The sequence below is a fragment of the Phodopus roborovskii genome, unplaced genomic scaffold (assembly GCF_943737965.1).
Source record: "Phodopus roborovskii unplaced genomic scaffold, PHOROB, whole genome shotgun sequence".
Taxonomy (NCBI): Eukaryota; Metazoa; Chordata; class Mammalia; order Rodentia; family Cricetidae; genus Phodopus; species Phodopus roborovskii.
Window position 1 is genome coordinate 865,202 of NW_026126515.1, and position 16,417 is coordinate 881,618.

Sequence of the window (16,417 nt, forward strand, 5' to 3'; positions counted from 1 at the left end):
CAGAAGACTTCAAGTCTATTTGTGTGAGCTTACATGCCAAGGAGGGAACAAGGTGTAGCCTCTAATAGGTGTGCCCCAGTTCATCTTAGAGCCACAGCCTCAGAGGTTCAAGAGTCCTTCAGTCACCAACACGGAGTCCATGACCAGGTGAAACAAGAAAAGCGTTGGCAGCTGAGTGGTGTAATGCTCAGTGGTGATCACACTTGGGATGTTGAAGCAGGAAGGTTCGAGGCCAGCTGGGGCTACATAGCAAACCTCAGCTCAAAAACAAACATGACTTGCTTGAAGCCCAAAATTGAAAGCAACTTAGGAATGAAGATTGTGTGTGTGTGTGTGTGTGTGTGTGTGATATTTATGTATACCTTTACAACTTCTGGAAACAGGTCAGGGTGAGCCATCTAACATGTGTGCTGGGATCTGAATCTGGTATTCTGCAAGAGCAGCAAGAACGCTTAACCATTGAGCCATTTCTCCAGCTACCAGAAATAGTATTTTAATGCAACATTTTAAAAACTCTGTAGATCATGGGCAGCAGCAGAAGCTTCATGGGACCAGGGCTGGGGTTCAGGAGAAGTCAATGAAGTAGAGACTTCACAGAAGTTCTGTAACATTTGAGGAGTTCAAGAACCTGTCCCACCATCAGAACCAAAAGCAGCTCTACCGAGAAACATAAACGTAACATCCCATGCCTTTGCAATTCAGAATGTTTTAGATTTTGAAAAAGCAATTCTTAGCACATATTGTAAATGACACAACCAGGGGTAGGGAATATTCCTGTAGATAAACATACTAACATCTAACATCCCTGCCGTGACAGCTATGAACACACACACTCTGCCATGAGAGTAGCTACCCAAAGATGATGCTCTTAGTCCAGATCAGGTCCTACTATCACCAGTTAACTCCCAGTTTTACAATGTTTCTATTTCATTGCCATTAAAGAGGCCTGGCCATGATGAGATTAATTAGGTCTCTAAAAGGGGGAAAGGTAGCAGATTGGACCTGGAGTGTTTGTTTTAAATTTACTCTGAAAAGAGTAAATCCACAGAACCTTCACCTAAACCATGACCACCCAGAGAATGTGATTTATAAAATCTGGTCAAGTCTAGAACAGACATTGTATGAATTATTTTCCTGACTATATTATACACATCTTCTGCATGTAAACTGTTTGCAGAGTCCCAAACCCTCAGGGTCTTAAAACTTAATAGAAAACAAAAGAATAAGTAAGATGTGGTGGCTCCCAACTACCTGTAACTCCAGTTCCAGAGGCTTCCCCGCCCTCTCCTGACCTCCTCAAGCCTACATCTACGTAGTACACATACATACACTCAGGCAGACTCAGATACACAATTTTAAGGGTAAATACAATCATAGACTATTGCAAGTTGAAGGGACCTGACAGCCTAAAGGGGATGGGACAAAGGCTCAGAGAAGCCAGAGCTTGGCATAGGTTAGCACTAGGCAATTGGTGGCACAGAGAGATGAGAAGCTATGATTGCCAACTTCATGTTCACTGACCTTGGCATAAAAGCATGCAATACTAGCAACTTGGTGATGAAATGACAAGAGGAGTTGAAAGTTACTAGTAGAAGTGGTTTGGGCCAAATATACCTCTGTGACTAAGATGAGTTCTAATGTAGATAGACAGATGACAGCCCTGTAGCTAGCACATCCGTGGGAGGCAGTGAGGGCATGTGCATGACAGGTCATTTAGGCAGGTGGATTCAACTCTGGTAAAAGACACAGATGGAGTGGTTGGAATGGGGAGGTGGGGAGAGGGAAAGACAAGGCCAGGAGAGTTCCACTGCAGAGTGAGAAACCTACAAGTACCACTGAAAACAGCATCTGTCCATCATATGTGTGTCATCTTCATGACCCCTCCCTTATGGGAAGCAGCAGAGCTTTGTGGTTTGAAAGTGCATGCTCCAGGGTCAGATTTCCTCCATTCAAATCCCAACACCAAAGCCAACTGTGTGACCTTAGGCAAATTGCTTTAACCTCTCTTTGCCTCAGTTTATTCATTTGTAAAGCAGAGATAATATAAGTACCTCCCTTGTGGGGATTGAGAGTGCATGTTCACTGTACTAAAAACAGCACTTAGCACTACAGTGATCCTCTGTGTCTGAAGGCCACTGCTTCTAGGGAACACCCACAGATACCAAAACCTGCAGAAATGCAGATTCCCCTATACAAAATGCATATAACCTAGGTACATCCTCCCCATGTTTTGAATCACCTCTGGATTGCTTATCATACATAATAAATACTACATAAACAGTTGCTGTGTTGTATTGCTTGGAAAATAATGATCAGAAGAGGCTATACGTGTTCAGTATAAACACAATGTTGGTTTCTTTTCTTTTCTTTTCTTTTTTTCTGAATTGTTTTGATCAGCAAGTGATTGAATCCAGAGATACATGACCTTTGGATATAGAGGAATGACTATGTAAGAACTCAATAAATGTTAGTTGTTCTAATTAACCTATTAGATCAACTCTGTGTGTATGTTCATGCATGTGCATATTCCTGGGTGTGTGTGTGTGTGTGTACATACATCTTGTGTTGACGTTAGTCTTCCCCCACTTTATTTTTGAGACAGAATCTCTTGCTGAGCTTGCCATTCACTGACTCAGGTAGGCTGGTTGACCAGCTAGCTCCAGGGATCCACTATCTCTGCCTTCCTAGTGCTGGGCTCATAGGTATATGTATATGGTGCCTCATTTGTACACAGGTTCTGGGGTTCAAGTTCAGGTCTTCATGCTTGCATGAAGCACTTTACCAATGAAGTCATTTCCTCAGCCTCAAAGACATGATCCTTTCTCCTGCTTTAGCTTAATGATTGCTGAGTACAAACTACGACACCCACCTTGACAGTTATGGTTGTTGTTGGTTGGTTGGTTTTTTTTTGAGAAAGGGTTTCTCTGTGTAGCCCTGCTCATCCTGGAACTTTTTCTGTAGACCAGGCTGGCATCAAACTCAGAGATTTGCCTGCCTCTTCCTCCTGAGTGCTGAGATTAAAGGTACGTACCATCACTACCAGGAATATTTTCTTAATTATATGTATGTATATGTGCCTGTATGTGTGGGTATATACAAATGAGTGATAGTGCTTATGGAGATCAGAGGCATTGGATCCCCCTGAAGCAGGAGTTGTAGGTAGTTGTTGGGGTCAGAGCTTTGGTCCTATAGAGGAGAAGTGTGTTCTCTTAACTACTGAGCCATCTTTCTAGCCCGGATAGTTATAGGTTTAATGAAATACATGTAACAAGAGTTAAATCAGAAATCCTAACTAAGATATCAAGATACAAAAGGTGTGGTGTTCTCAAGTGTGACACAGTCAAGGATGAACATTTTCCAAAAAAGGTGTACGGGCTCCTCCCTCACACTGAGGGTACAAATGGCCAGGATAAGTGGGCACTGGAAAGTATCTGTGCAGAGGAATGTGGAGGGCACTGCTCCTGAGCTACGGCCTCACCCTCCTGCCACAGAGAATTTGCTCTGAGGGCTGGGTGGTGAGAAGAGCTGCCACAGGAGGACCACTCAGGAAACTTGGTGTCTGGTCCCTGCAAGTGAGAAGACAGGGTGAGGATATGCAGATGGTGAGGCATGCAGATGACAAGCCAGACTGACCATCAGCTGCTGGAAGATGAAGGGAGATGCTGAGCAAGCAGTAACCCTGTGTTCCAGGATCACTGCTCTGAAGGAAATGGGATTGGTGTCTAGGAGTACCATGAGGGGGTGAAGGCAGGTCTCACCCAAAAGGCCTGTTTGGACAGACTAAAGAGGAAAGAGGCTGAAGGTGAATCGCTGGCTTTGGAGACCCCAGGACAAGAGAAATAATATGGATGAAGGCTAATTTGCTCTTTTTTTATTTGTTTATTTTGAGACAAGGCATCACTTTACAGCCCAGGTTATCCTGGAACACACTATGCAGCCTTCACTGGTCTTGAACTTGTGTCAAACCTCTTGATTCAACCTCCCCGATGCTGGGATCATAAGCTTGAGTCACCATGTCAAGTGATACATTTTCCATTGTGAATATCTCAGCAGCTAGAGAGAGAGCGCTCTCTGAGAAACCCGTGAGCATGGGCACAAGAGAAAGAATCAGCATTAAATGCATGCTGGGCCCAGGAAACAATAGTGCTGGCCTGTCCTTTGCAATTCAGTGGCAAACACACGGATGATGAAACCCTGAACTGAAACCATGTGTGTGGCTCAAAGTGACCACAGGACCCTCTACTGCCTCTGAACAACCAGAAAGCTTAGAAAGCCTGACTAACTGTCCATCCCAGGCAGACAAAGAACTGACTCACTCCGTAAACATAAAGGCATCATGGGACACAGTACTGTTTCTTGAGAAGCTATTAGAATGAAATGTTTGTCCTTGCAGTTAAAATGGCCTCCCATGGAGCTGGAGGGGTGGCTCCATGCTTTTGAGTCCTGGCTGCTCTTCCAGAAGCCACGGGTTCGAGTTCTAGAATCCCCATGGCAGGTTATAGCCATCTGTAACCCTAGTTTGAGGGTTTTCCAATGCCCTCTTCTGGTCTTCTTGGGTACTACATACACATAGTGTGTAGACATACACGCAGGCAAAACACACACTTAATTTAAAAATTTAAAATAGTCTCTCATACCCTCAGAGGTATGGTAATCACTATTAGAAATAACTGGTAGAGGGAAATAGAGAGCAAGGAGGAAAAGGCAGAGAAAGCAGGAACAGAAATGATTGGTTTGGTGGGTCCAGTGGGACCTCGCGCCTTCCTCAACCTTGAATGCAATCAAATGAAAGCAGAGGATGTAAAAGGATGAATGAGAGAGTGGGCAGATCCTTATATACATGGCCTTGCTCAAAGGAAACTCCGATGTCAGCAAAGAGGTCATGACCTCAGCACACAGGCTGAGCTCATGGTTTGGTCTTGTCCCTTCAGGCAGAGATAGGGCAGCGGTAGAGGTGGGGCCTCATAAACACGGTGTTACCCAAAACATGTCAAGCAAGGTCCCAAAGTCCTGAAGACCTAGGGAGCAGCAGGGGAGGAGGAGAGATGACTCTGCCAAACTCAAACGCAGAATATAAAACATCCACAAATGCACAGCTGGGGACAGTCCCTGAGAACTGTCCTGGGACCATGAGTTCTCCCTGAGAAAGGCCAGAATTACCCCAGCCCATCGGATCATCCAGTACACTTCCTAGAAGGAGGTTAGAGACAGTCTCATCTGGAAACTCCTATTTTATAAACGAAGAAAGCAAATGCCAGAGAATTAGCATCCCTGTAGAGAGTGACCAAACTGAGACCAGAACTTGTCTTCTTGTCCCTACCATGTGATTTCATCAAACAGCATTTCAAACTCTAATATGGTCATCCCACCTCTCCAAGGCCACCTCCAAAACTCCCCTTTCTCTCCATAATTACCTCCAAATGATATGGGAAATAAAGTCAAATTGTCTAGGAATGAGGACAGCTACCATTAAAGTAGCTGGTTATCTCTAAATGGAGTAATTAATGGCCTAAGTCCTTTCTCAGACTAGAGTAGCCTGATGGATATAGGGGAACCTGATGAACATAAGGTAAACTGATTTTTTCAATGCTAGGGATCAAATGCCTCGTCTAATGTTTTGTGTACGTTGCAAAGTATATCTGGGATTCAAGTCATAATCAAATTCCACAGATGTATAATGACAGGCAAGGGAAGAGCTTGGAGGACAAAGACCAGAGTCAAGAATTAGCTAGGATGAGCTGCTGTGACAGGCAGGAGGGAACAGAAAGGGAAATGCTACCCAAGACCCTGTTCAGCAAGAGGAAAAATGTTAGCATCAGAATGAAACAGGGTTTAGAAGTTATATTGCTATGCCAAGCAGAAAGTCTGTTCCCTTTACAATAACTTCCAGGCCATCTGGTCTACTTCCTCACTACAGGGTACACACTTCACCCTCTCCTGAACACTTATGAGGATGCTGGTTTTTAAGACTCCGTGTGTCTGTCTTCCTTTAGCTGGCAATGTTTAACCCACATCAGACTCTCCTTATATGCTCACACCACCTCCACTTTCAGTCACTCACCATCGTTTGTTCTACCAGTCAACCAATTCAACACTCACAATCTGCATGCAGCAGAATCAGATCTCGTCCCAGGCCCAATCCGGACACTTTCTAGCTGCATGATAGGCAGCCACTCTTGAAGAAGCTGGATCTTTCCAGCTATAAAATGGGGATGATCAATAGTAGCTTCTTCACTGATGTGAGAGAACATATGATGAATGCTTAGCTCAATGCCTGGCATATAGTAAACATTCAGTACATGGCGGCTGCTAACTGTTAATGCTCTGACCGATGAAGCCAGTTGAAATTCCATTTGTGGAATTAAGTCTCAAGGCACTGAAATGGGTCACCCAAGGTCAACTGAGCAACCGAGTTGTGGAGTAGCCCCCAGATTTCCTGATTTTGGAGGTGTTTGGCAGTCATTAGTTTCCTTAGAACAATGTCCAGTAACCTAGAAGCCTAGATGTCTGACAATATCCAACTATCACAGCTGGTGATTTAATAAGTGCTCTCATATGCCAGAAATTGGGCAGGCATAGGAAAGTTTGAAGGCACCTAAATTAGGTCAGTATGAGAAGGTTACCTCATCCCTTTGGGAAATAAAAAACAAAACAAAAGTCAACAACAACAAAAAACCAATTCCTGCACAATATCAGAGAAAACTCTGGAGATGCTTATGCTCCCCAATGATAACAATATTTATTGTCCATATTTATATTATGATATAGATATAAGTGTGACCAATGTCCAGTTTCTTTATTCCTGGCTTTGTGTGTGTGTGTGTGTGTGTGTGTGTGTGTGTGTGTGCTAGGAACAAGATGAAGGGAGAGTCTAAAGACTAGGAACTAAGATGAAAATAAGTTGAGAACACCCTTTAGACAGACAATGGGGGTTGTACATGTGCTAGAAACAGATCCGTGATGCTCCCTGAGGACTAACTCTCATAGTATTGGAAGGAGCTATGCAAGCTGCCAAAGGAGAAAAGTAATCAATAGCCCGACCCAGCTGTAAAGGCTATGCACTGCAACAATGATGGGCCTGGCAAGATACCCCCGATGGTGCAATAGCTGCACTTTTATCTTAGTGGTGACCCACAGCTATCTAGTTGGACTTAAGGCCTGCTTAACAGGAAAGAAGTCATGCCAGGTACTGCAAACTAGCCAACTGCTCATGGCTGGAGAGGTCACAAACACCGAGAGAAGAACCCACCACTGTCAGTTTCCTAAACCAATATCATTTCTAACAGTAATCTACCCGTTTATCCTTATACCTACAGGTAAGTGTAGTTCTTTAATTAAAGAACTTCTTTTCATAACAAGTGGAGACCATCACAGAGACCCACAAGTGTTCAATGTAGAGAATAAATGACTGTCATGGTCCCCATCCCCAACTGATGCATCTACAACACAACCCTAGACCTAAGGGTCAGAGAAAATCACTGTATAAAATTCTCAAAATTTTAAATGATAACAAGACATAGAATGGCCATTATTAGCAAGAATCCAGGCCCATTGCTGTTCTGACTGGAACCCTATATTTACATTTATCTCAAAGCATGACCGGCTTCCTCAGAAGTTCCTCTCTGTGTCCCTTCAATCTCTTGGCTGGCATCTCTACACTTAGGGCTGATATCAAGGCCCTACTAAAACCTCTCTTGTGAAGATGGACCAGTCCTGAAAATCATGGGATAGGGGTGCCTCTTAAAAACTGAAACAATGAATGCACAGACCAACTAAAAGTCATTTATCATTCGAGCCCAACTGCAAAAGCAGTCAGAAGTGGATGACCCAGTGTGTTCCAGATGCAGGGCCTCTGGAGAGAAGAGGTGTGACACAAATGTCCTCACTAATTATGTCCCCTTACCAATTATATCTCCCAACACTACATGGTCAGTGAAATGTTGCCAAGATTCCAGAGGAAAGAACAATTTTAAGACCCAAGTCCTGCCACGTAGGCTGCCATAATACTAATGTCTTTTCTACAACACCAGTTATGACAGAGACAAGGAGGTCTCACGGTCCCCAGGGCCATCAGAGAAAAAGGGATGGTGGAGTCTAGAAGTTCAGAAATGCATACGGCAATAATTGTGTTTATTCTTTAGATTGCTAGACTTGACTATGTCCAACCCCATCACAAAACTGTCAGCATTAGAAAGGGACGGAAAGTTTCCTTTGAGAGCCTACAATTCACCCCCCCCCTAAATTTACAGGTAGGGGAACTGATGTCAAAATGCACATTAAGTAGAAGCTTTGCATGGAGACATGCAGGAACCCACTCCTGAAGCCTAATTCGTGTGAGCAAACAGGAGCAAGCAGGCGTTCCATGTTAGCCTGAGAATGAGCAGGGTCACCCACTCAGCCTCCATTTTATGGTAGGTAAGTGCGCCAGAGGGAGAGACCATTTCCTTTTCCATAAATGACAGCAGCATGGAGCATCCCATAGCTTGATCTCAGGAACTGTATTATTTTTTCCAGCCAAGGTGTCATTATATAATCCTGGTTGGTCTGGAGCTCTATTTGTAGACCAGGCTGGCCTCAAATCCTCTGCCTTTACCTTCTAAGGTCTAGGACTACAGGCATTTGTCACTATGCTCTCGAACCAAACCTACAGCGCCAAAATTCTCTTCAAGTATCTTGGAAAAGTATAACCCACTAATCATAAGATAATTGATTGTAACCCTTCTCAAATCCCAAGAGAAGACTGTTAGCACACCACAGCCAGTGTACTGGGTGTGTCTTAAGGACAATAAGCAAGTCGCCGGCTCCTGTCCCTTCCCCTCAAACTCCATTACTCTTTATGTTTCAATAACAAACTCTGGTTTCTGAGGGGGTATGGGGGGAAGAAGCCGAAAATATAGCCACTTTGAGATTATCTTAATCCCTTTCTTTACTGCCCCCCTCGGCCAGGTATGAACAAAAGGAGCGAAGAGTGTGCTAAGGCCAGACTTACACTTTTAAAAGGAATGTTTCTAAGCTAAAAAACAGAACAAAACAAAGCCCACTAAAATCCAAACCATCTTGTCTGCAATTATCGGGTGGAAGGGAGGAGGGGACAGGAGGGACACAAATTCGAGAGCAGTAGAACAGGGGAATGTGCACCTTTTTTCCCCCAAGGACAGCCAGATCTGATACGGCTGCTGCTAACCAAGCTGCCTCACTTTACTGCCCCGAGCCAGCTCTCCCTTTAATTAATACCAGAGGCTCCCCACACCATCAGAGACCCTTTTCAGAGCTTTGAAGGCAACTGTCACTGATGCCCTGGCTTGTTTGTCATCTCCTTCGAAAAGCTCCATGATGTCCCATGAGCACAGGCAGACAGAGCAACTTTTCTGATAAAAATGACACTTTTAAAACTAACACCAGCCTTTCCCTATCGCAAAAGCTGCAATTTAGCCCTTTCCTGTAAAATGACACTTTCCACCTTTAGAAACAACACACAGACCAGATTCAACTGAAATAAACGTAGAATAAAGCTTACTAACTCTTCTAAAGTCTTCCGTTCAAGAACCCTGGCTCTTAAATCAGTTTATAAATGTAGGAAATCATGTCCCACCACTTTCAAAGAGAGTCAGAGGAGCTTTATCTTCTTACCTGGAAGTCTGTGTATCTGGGGAGCAATCTGCAATGCCTTCTCGAACCCTTTCTGCTGGGGAGGTCAGGTCAGTGCCACCGTCCTCAGCCGTGAATCAACAGCTTGGGATAAACCCAACTTGGACTGAGCAATCATCAACCCTGCCTAGCCAGAGGGAGGAACTCTACAGAAGTGGGGCTGTCTGTGTCACCTGAGTTAGCTACCTGACCTAACCTTAGCCACTTTAGTTCTGGGACCACAGATGGAATGCTCGGGGACACTTCCTTTTTTCCCAGCCACCCCTTACAAGTCCTGGAATCCCCTTAATTCTATCTTGAAGAGGCCAAAGTCAGCAGAAAGTCAATTTGTCATTTCTCTCCTAAGACCAGCATTCCATCTCCCTTACTGCCTGACTCTGCTGCTGAACACAAAATCTCAGAAAGGAGAAAGAATGCTTCATCTCAGCCTACCCCATCCATGTGTCTAAACCCAGCTGTCCTTGCAGACCCACCCTTGGTCCAACCATGGTTGTCACTAGCTCCCTCACAGAGACACAAGATGATCACCCCGAAGTCCAGAGCTTACTGCACCTCCTGTCTCCAGGCAGACCATAGAGAGAAGCAGATGGGCTCTGCCTTCTAACCAGTTAAAGGGCCTAAGCTCCTAGACGACAGTGCTGCCACAGGACAAGAGCCAATGGTCACAGGCAAGCCCTCTGCAAGCTGTAGGACCTGGTCCTGGAGACAAAGCCTGGGGATTGGGACCTTGGAATACAGCAATTTTGTTTTCTATGGAGAAAGATCCTATACTATCCATAAGGCAGGGTCCACCATGCCTCTCTTTGACTCCTCAGGAACTTAGGCTTCCTGAGGACCCCAGTCGGAAGATCACTTGTTATTGGGGTGCAGAGATAATTGATGAGCAGAGCCCCCAAGGTTACACTGGTTCCAGTAAAATCTAACCGATGTCAGAACAGCCTGGCACCACCAACTCTGTGCCTGAAGTGATCATACATACACCCACCTCTGGAGAAAACCCTGGGAAGAGAGGAGAAATTGGTGAGGGAAAGCAGGGAAACGGTTGGGTTTCTCACTGGTCATAGAAAGGGAGAAAAGAAGACACATGGGAAAGACTCCATAGACTCGCTGGCCTTGCCAGAAACAGGGATAAATAGCTCCCCATCCCATCCCAGCCCTCCATTTCCCACCAGGAAACAGAGGTGGTGGTTGCAGAAGAAGAACTGGGCACTGACCCAGGCACCCACCTGAAAAAGAGTGTCAAAGAGTGCAACGTACCATCACCCAGTCCTTTCATGCACACGGGAGAGAAGTCAATACGGTCCTTTTGACCAGCAAAGTCAGGAGGGTCTGAGGTTCTCACTCCCAAGATCCGACTCTCCAGCTTCCATCCAGTCTGGCGCCCCCATCTGTCCTTTCCAGAGGGCCTAAGGGTGCACTCCACTGGGTTGGGGGGAGGTGACAACCTTCAGAGGTCTGAGATCCTCAGCCGGATCTTTCACACTCGCCTCAATCCGGCACCTCTTTGTTTCAGGCAGGGAAAGTTGCCAGTGTGCACCCCTTTAGCCAACACGCCCCCCTGTGCGCCCATCCCCCGCAGGGAATCCAAGCTCAGACACCATCTAATCTGCCGCTCGCTCTCGAGCCCCAGCAGACGCTTCGAAACCGAAAGCAACGAAGAAGCGGGATCCGGTAGTGTCCCTACACGGGGTCGCCGGGTCTTCCCCATCACCTCCCCATCACCCGCGCCCCCGCGCTCGGCGCTGCCCGCCCGGATCAGACACCTCTCTCCGCGGCAGAAAGGCCTCTCTGCGGACATCGCGGGCACCTACCGGTGCGGGGCCGGGGACGAGGACAGGGCAAGGCAGAGCAGGGCCGGGCGGCTGTCTGCCCGACGCAGGTGCGGCCAGGAGCACGGTCTCTCGGGCTGGCTCCCGCTCCTCCTCCCGCGCCGGGACTCGGGGCGCTCTCCTGCGCCGCCTGCTCCCCGCCCCCCACGCCCGGCGCTAGGGCTCCCCCCGCGCCGAGTGACCCGCCAAGCCTCCCCTTCGCCGCCCGCCCGTCCGCCTGCGACTATTCCCGCATAGAGTGTCCGCGGCCGCCGGGGCGGCACGGGGCCCGGGGAGCTGCAGCGGCTGCTGCCCCACCGAACCCAGCCCCAGGCGGCGACGGCGGCACTCACCCATAGTACGGATGCGGCGCAAACTGCACATGCTCGCGTCTGACAGGCGCTCTGCCCCCGGCCCTGTTTAACTCCTTCGGCGCCCGCGTGTCCTCCGGGCCCGCTGCCCCCACCAACCCAGCCTCCTCCCGCCACCCATCCTCAGCCTGCTGTCTCCCCTGCCAGGACTCCACCCGCAGCCCCGGTGGCTCAGGTGGCTGCAGTGAAGATTCCTTGGCCCTTCCTGCCCGGGCCACTTCTGCATTCCAGGTGTGGAGTGAGGGTCACCTCCCGATTTGTAGGAGTTGTAGGGAAACCCTTGCCCAACATTCACTCTGGTTATCGTGAAGACTCAGGTTACCAGAGGTCCACACTTCACACGGTGTTGCATACCCACTGTGTGCCCATATTGTGTTCCATGAAACTCAATCATAGAAGCAGCCACGCCAGGTCGGGTTATTTGTTTGTTTGTTTTACCATCGTCATTGTTATTATTCTCATTTCTAAGATGCAGAAACTAGAGCTTGTAAAATACTAGAATTGCCTCATTCCAGGCCTGAGTCTCCAAGGTTCACGATATGGCTCATAAAAATTAAATGGAATATTTCTTTCTGAGGTCCTCTTAGGAGGTGCAAAACAATGTATGTCACGGTAAAAAACCTTAGCGATTTGGATTACAGAATTTGGGAAATCAGCTCAGAGAAGCCAAGTGTAGATAGACCTCTCAACTAGTTGTGGGTCCTGTAAGAAACCGGAATGAAATTTCCCATTCCTGCACTAACCCCAGGACCTGGCACTTCAGCCAAGAGGAAAGGATAAAAGTCTATAATGCCTCATGGGGAGTTTTGTTTTTTTTTTTTTTGTTTTTTTGTTTTTTTGTTTTTTTTCTTTTTCTTTTTCTTTCTTGCTTTCTCTCTTTCTTTTTGTGAGGTCTGATCTTGAACTCCCCATCCTCCTAACCTCCAACTGCCCAATGCTGGGATTGCAGGAAGGCCCCAACAGTTAGCATGCAAGTGCAGGGATGTCCTTTTTGAAATAACCAGAGGGAACAGTCTTCCACAATTCTCACATACTCTGAGTGCCTAGGCCTAATCGGAGAGCTCTGATGGTTGCATCTCTAGGCTGAGACTGAAGCTCGGTGGAAGAGCAAGTGTTTACCCTCCTGGAGGCCTAAGACTCAACTTCAGTGGGCATTCATACATTTGTGTGCATGCATGCTTGGGGCTCGCACATGCCCCTGCACACACAAATCGGCCTAGAAGGAAGAGGGACATTTAGGGAGAGGCACGACTGTAGTAGTCAGGGTTCTCTAGAGGAACAGAACTGATAGAAAAACATATATATGGGATTTATCAGAGTGGCTTACAGGCTGTGGTCCAGCTAATCCAAAAATGGTTGTTGCCCAAAAGACGGGTCCAAGAATCCAATAGTTGTTCAGTCCAGGAGGCTAGATGTGTTACTTGGTGTTCTGTGTACATTGGAACCCAGTAGAAGTAGGTTTTAATAGCAGTGAAGGAATTATCTCAGCAGCAGAACAGATAAAATTGCCAGTGAGCATGAGACAAGCAGGCATAAAGCAAAAGTCTTTTTTCTACCATGTCCTTTACATAAGCTGCTACTAGAAGGTGTGGCCCAGCTTTAGGGAGAGCCCTCTAACCTCAAACAATTCAACCGAGAAAAATCCCTCACAGATGTGTCCAGCTGTTTGAGCTTTTAGTTAATTCTAGACAACCAAGAATATCCATCCCAATGACCAAAGAAATGGCAGAACTTACTTCCTTAAAAGAATTTATTTGGGTGGTAGTGGGCACAGGGCCTTTAATTTTAGCACTAGGGAGGCAAAGGCAGGCAGAACTATGTGTTTGAGGCCAGCCTGGTCTACAGAGTGAGTTCCAGGACAGCCATGAAACCCTACCCTGAAAAAAAAAAACCAAACAAGCAAACAAAAAATTATGCATTTGAGTATTTGCTTGCATGAATGTGTATCACTTTTGTGCCTAGCGCTCTTGGAGGACACAAAAGAATGTTGGAACCCCTGGTACTGAGTTATAGACAGATGTGAACCACTGTGTGGGTGCTGGGAACCTAACCTGGGTCAAGAGCAGCAAATGCTCTTAATTGCAAAGCCATCTCTCAAGCCCCATAATGTGCCAGATGACTAAAGAGGTGTCACAAGTCCAAGGCAACACAAGTCTAAGAAAAGAAACACAAGGTTCATTCAACCAGTCTTGCCCCACTCGAGACAAGAAGCCAGGCTGCTTTTCTACTTTCTGAAGCTCATTGGATCCTGTGTCTTCCCTAGATTGCTTGATGAGGCCATGGGTCTGCCATCAGTCTATGTCCTATCTAAACTGGAGTGGGCTCTGTGGACCAGGGGCCTTAAGCCCATCCCCAAACATACCTGTTCTTGGCCTGGACAATCAATCTGTTCTGTAAGAAACTGCACTGGGGCTGGGGATGTAGCTCTGTAGTAGAGCACTTGCCTAGTACATTCAAGGGCTGGATTCCATCTAATACCATGAGGGAAGCAATGGAGTTCAAGTAGGAATGATAGGCATTATCATGGGCTCCTCAGTAGGGGAAGGACAAGGCCATGTGATGCCACTGATGAGAACTTTTGGCCTTCATTGTCCTTTCTGTACTAGAGACAGTATCACCTACCTTATGACTATGATATAATAATTCAATGATATGATACATGTGAAGTCCTCAGCATACAGTAGGCTTTTAATAACAAATGTTCTGTTGTGGGTAAAGCAGGGTGAAGCGCTCATGTGGGTTATACCCTGGACCTTGTCATAAAGACATAAGACTGCCCCCCTGACAGACATGTTGGCTAGAGTGATCTCATTAAACCTAGCATCAAGGTTGAGCTGATGGAGGACATCCTCTGCACCCCTTCAGGGGACAAGGTCTCCTAGACCTCTCTGTTTGGCAGCAACTTGGCTGTGCTGGGCTCTGGGAGGCAGCACTGTACAGACAAAAGTGTCAAGAGCTACGGGTAGCAAGCTCTGAATTCCCAGCAGTTTAGGTATTAGGTCCAGAAGGCACAGTACCTACTGCCAGGAATATTTTTAGGGGACGACAAAAATGCATATTTTTTTTTACAAAAATTGATGCAAAAAATAAAATTTGGGGTCAAAGGAAATGTTTTCATGTAATATTAATATTTCCATCCTTATTCTGGAACAAGATGCCAGTAGGAGAATGCAAAGGAAGAGTCAGGAACTGAGACACGGGCTTAGCACCATGCCATCTTGTATCACCACTCCCAGGGGATTTTCCTCCCTCCTTTAAAAGGGATCATTTCCTCCTACCATCAGTTTACACAGCTGACCTTTCTTTGGGCAGGGCAGCTATTTCTATCTCTCATTACATAAATGGGGAAATAAAATCTGTGTAGCTTTGTCAAGGTTACACTGCTGCTAAAAGCAGAATATAACTCAAACTCAGGTTTTTTAGCATCCTAACCAAGATCTTTTCCACCTGCACCGGAATGAGAAATAAAATCAGTCATACCCAGGACAGAGCAGGGAACCTAAAAATAGTATTCAAAGCAATGAGTGGGTCCCCAGGATTTCCACCCAAAGAATGCTGAGCCCTTCATGCATTGTTGTGACAAGGAGCTGGGAAAGCAGCCCCTGCTGAAGGCAAGAACCACAAATTCATGGCTTTAGCGACTCAGGTATACATTAAAGGTAGAGGGGCCCTGAGAGAAACCAAGACCCAGCACTCATACATGCAGAGACTGTCAGTTCCTTTCTCCTTCTTGTCTTAAAAAGTCAATGGAGCAGTGTGGTGGCCCGCACAGGCATATATTTTGCACACACAATCCTGGGCATATATGTATCTTGGGTCCAGGGATATGACTATATTTGCCATGCAAACCTGAGGACCAGAGTTTGGATCCCCAGGAACTCACAGAAACATTGGATGAACATGGGGACGTGCTTTCATTCCAGCCCAAGAAGTCAAAGACAGAGGACCTTCAAACCAAGCTGGTAGGTAAGACTAGCTATGTCAGTAGCTCTGGGTTTGATTGAGAGACCGTGCCTCAATGGATGAAGTGGAAGAGAATGATTCCTGAAATCAACCTGGCACCTCCTCATGCACAGGCACACAGGTTTCCCCACAAATATGCAAAAACATGCAAGCATTCATGCACACCACACATACACACATAAAAATGGGAGAGGTCTTAATTAGGATTTTTGCAGTACCGGAGATCCAGACTTCATTCAGACTCCATATCCTAGCTGGATGTCTTAAGGCAGCCCATCTTCCTCAGCCTATTTCTTCATCTGCAAAGTGGTCATGGCAACATGTGACTATCATGTCATGTGAATAACATGATATGTAAAAGGTGCCTTGTAGGGTACCAGGCACAAATTACCTAGCAGCACTATTAACACCATCATGAAAAGTCCCTGCCACAGTCAAGATGCATCCCTATGATGCAAAACTAAAAAAGGTCTTAAGTATCTGTGCCAGCTAATCTTAATGTCAACTTGACACACAAACCAGAGTTATCTGAAAGAAGGGAACCTCTTATCTTAATTAGTGATTGATGGGGTAGGGTGCAGCCCACTATGGGTGGTGCTGTCTCTGGTAGTCCTGAGTTCTCTAAGA

The 16,417-nt window shown here is 46.3% G+C and overlaps 1 protein-coding gene across 6 annotated transcripts in view; it reads right to left on the reverse strand.

The window, feature by feature from the left end:
• Tmem229b (transmembrane protein 229B) overlaps positions 1–11,938 on the reverse strand; it is a 41,750-nt gene extending 29,812 nt beyond the window's left edge. For 2 of the 6 annotated variants that reach the window (XM_051196207.1, XM_051196205.1), the window contains exon 1: positions 11,460–11,791. The gene's annotated coding sequence lies outside the window, so the exon portion shown is untranslated. The other 4 variants (XM_051196200.1, XM_051196199.1, XM_051196202.1 and 1 more) reach the window with 3 other exon arrangements.
• Between the last annotated feature and the right edge of the window lie 4,479 nt (positions 11,939–16,417).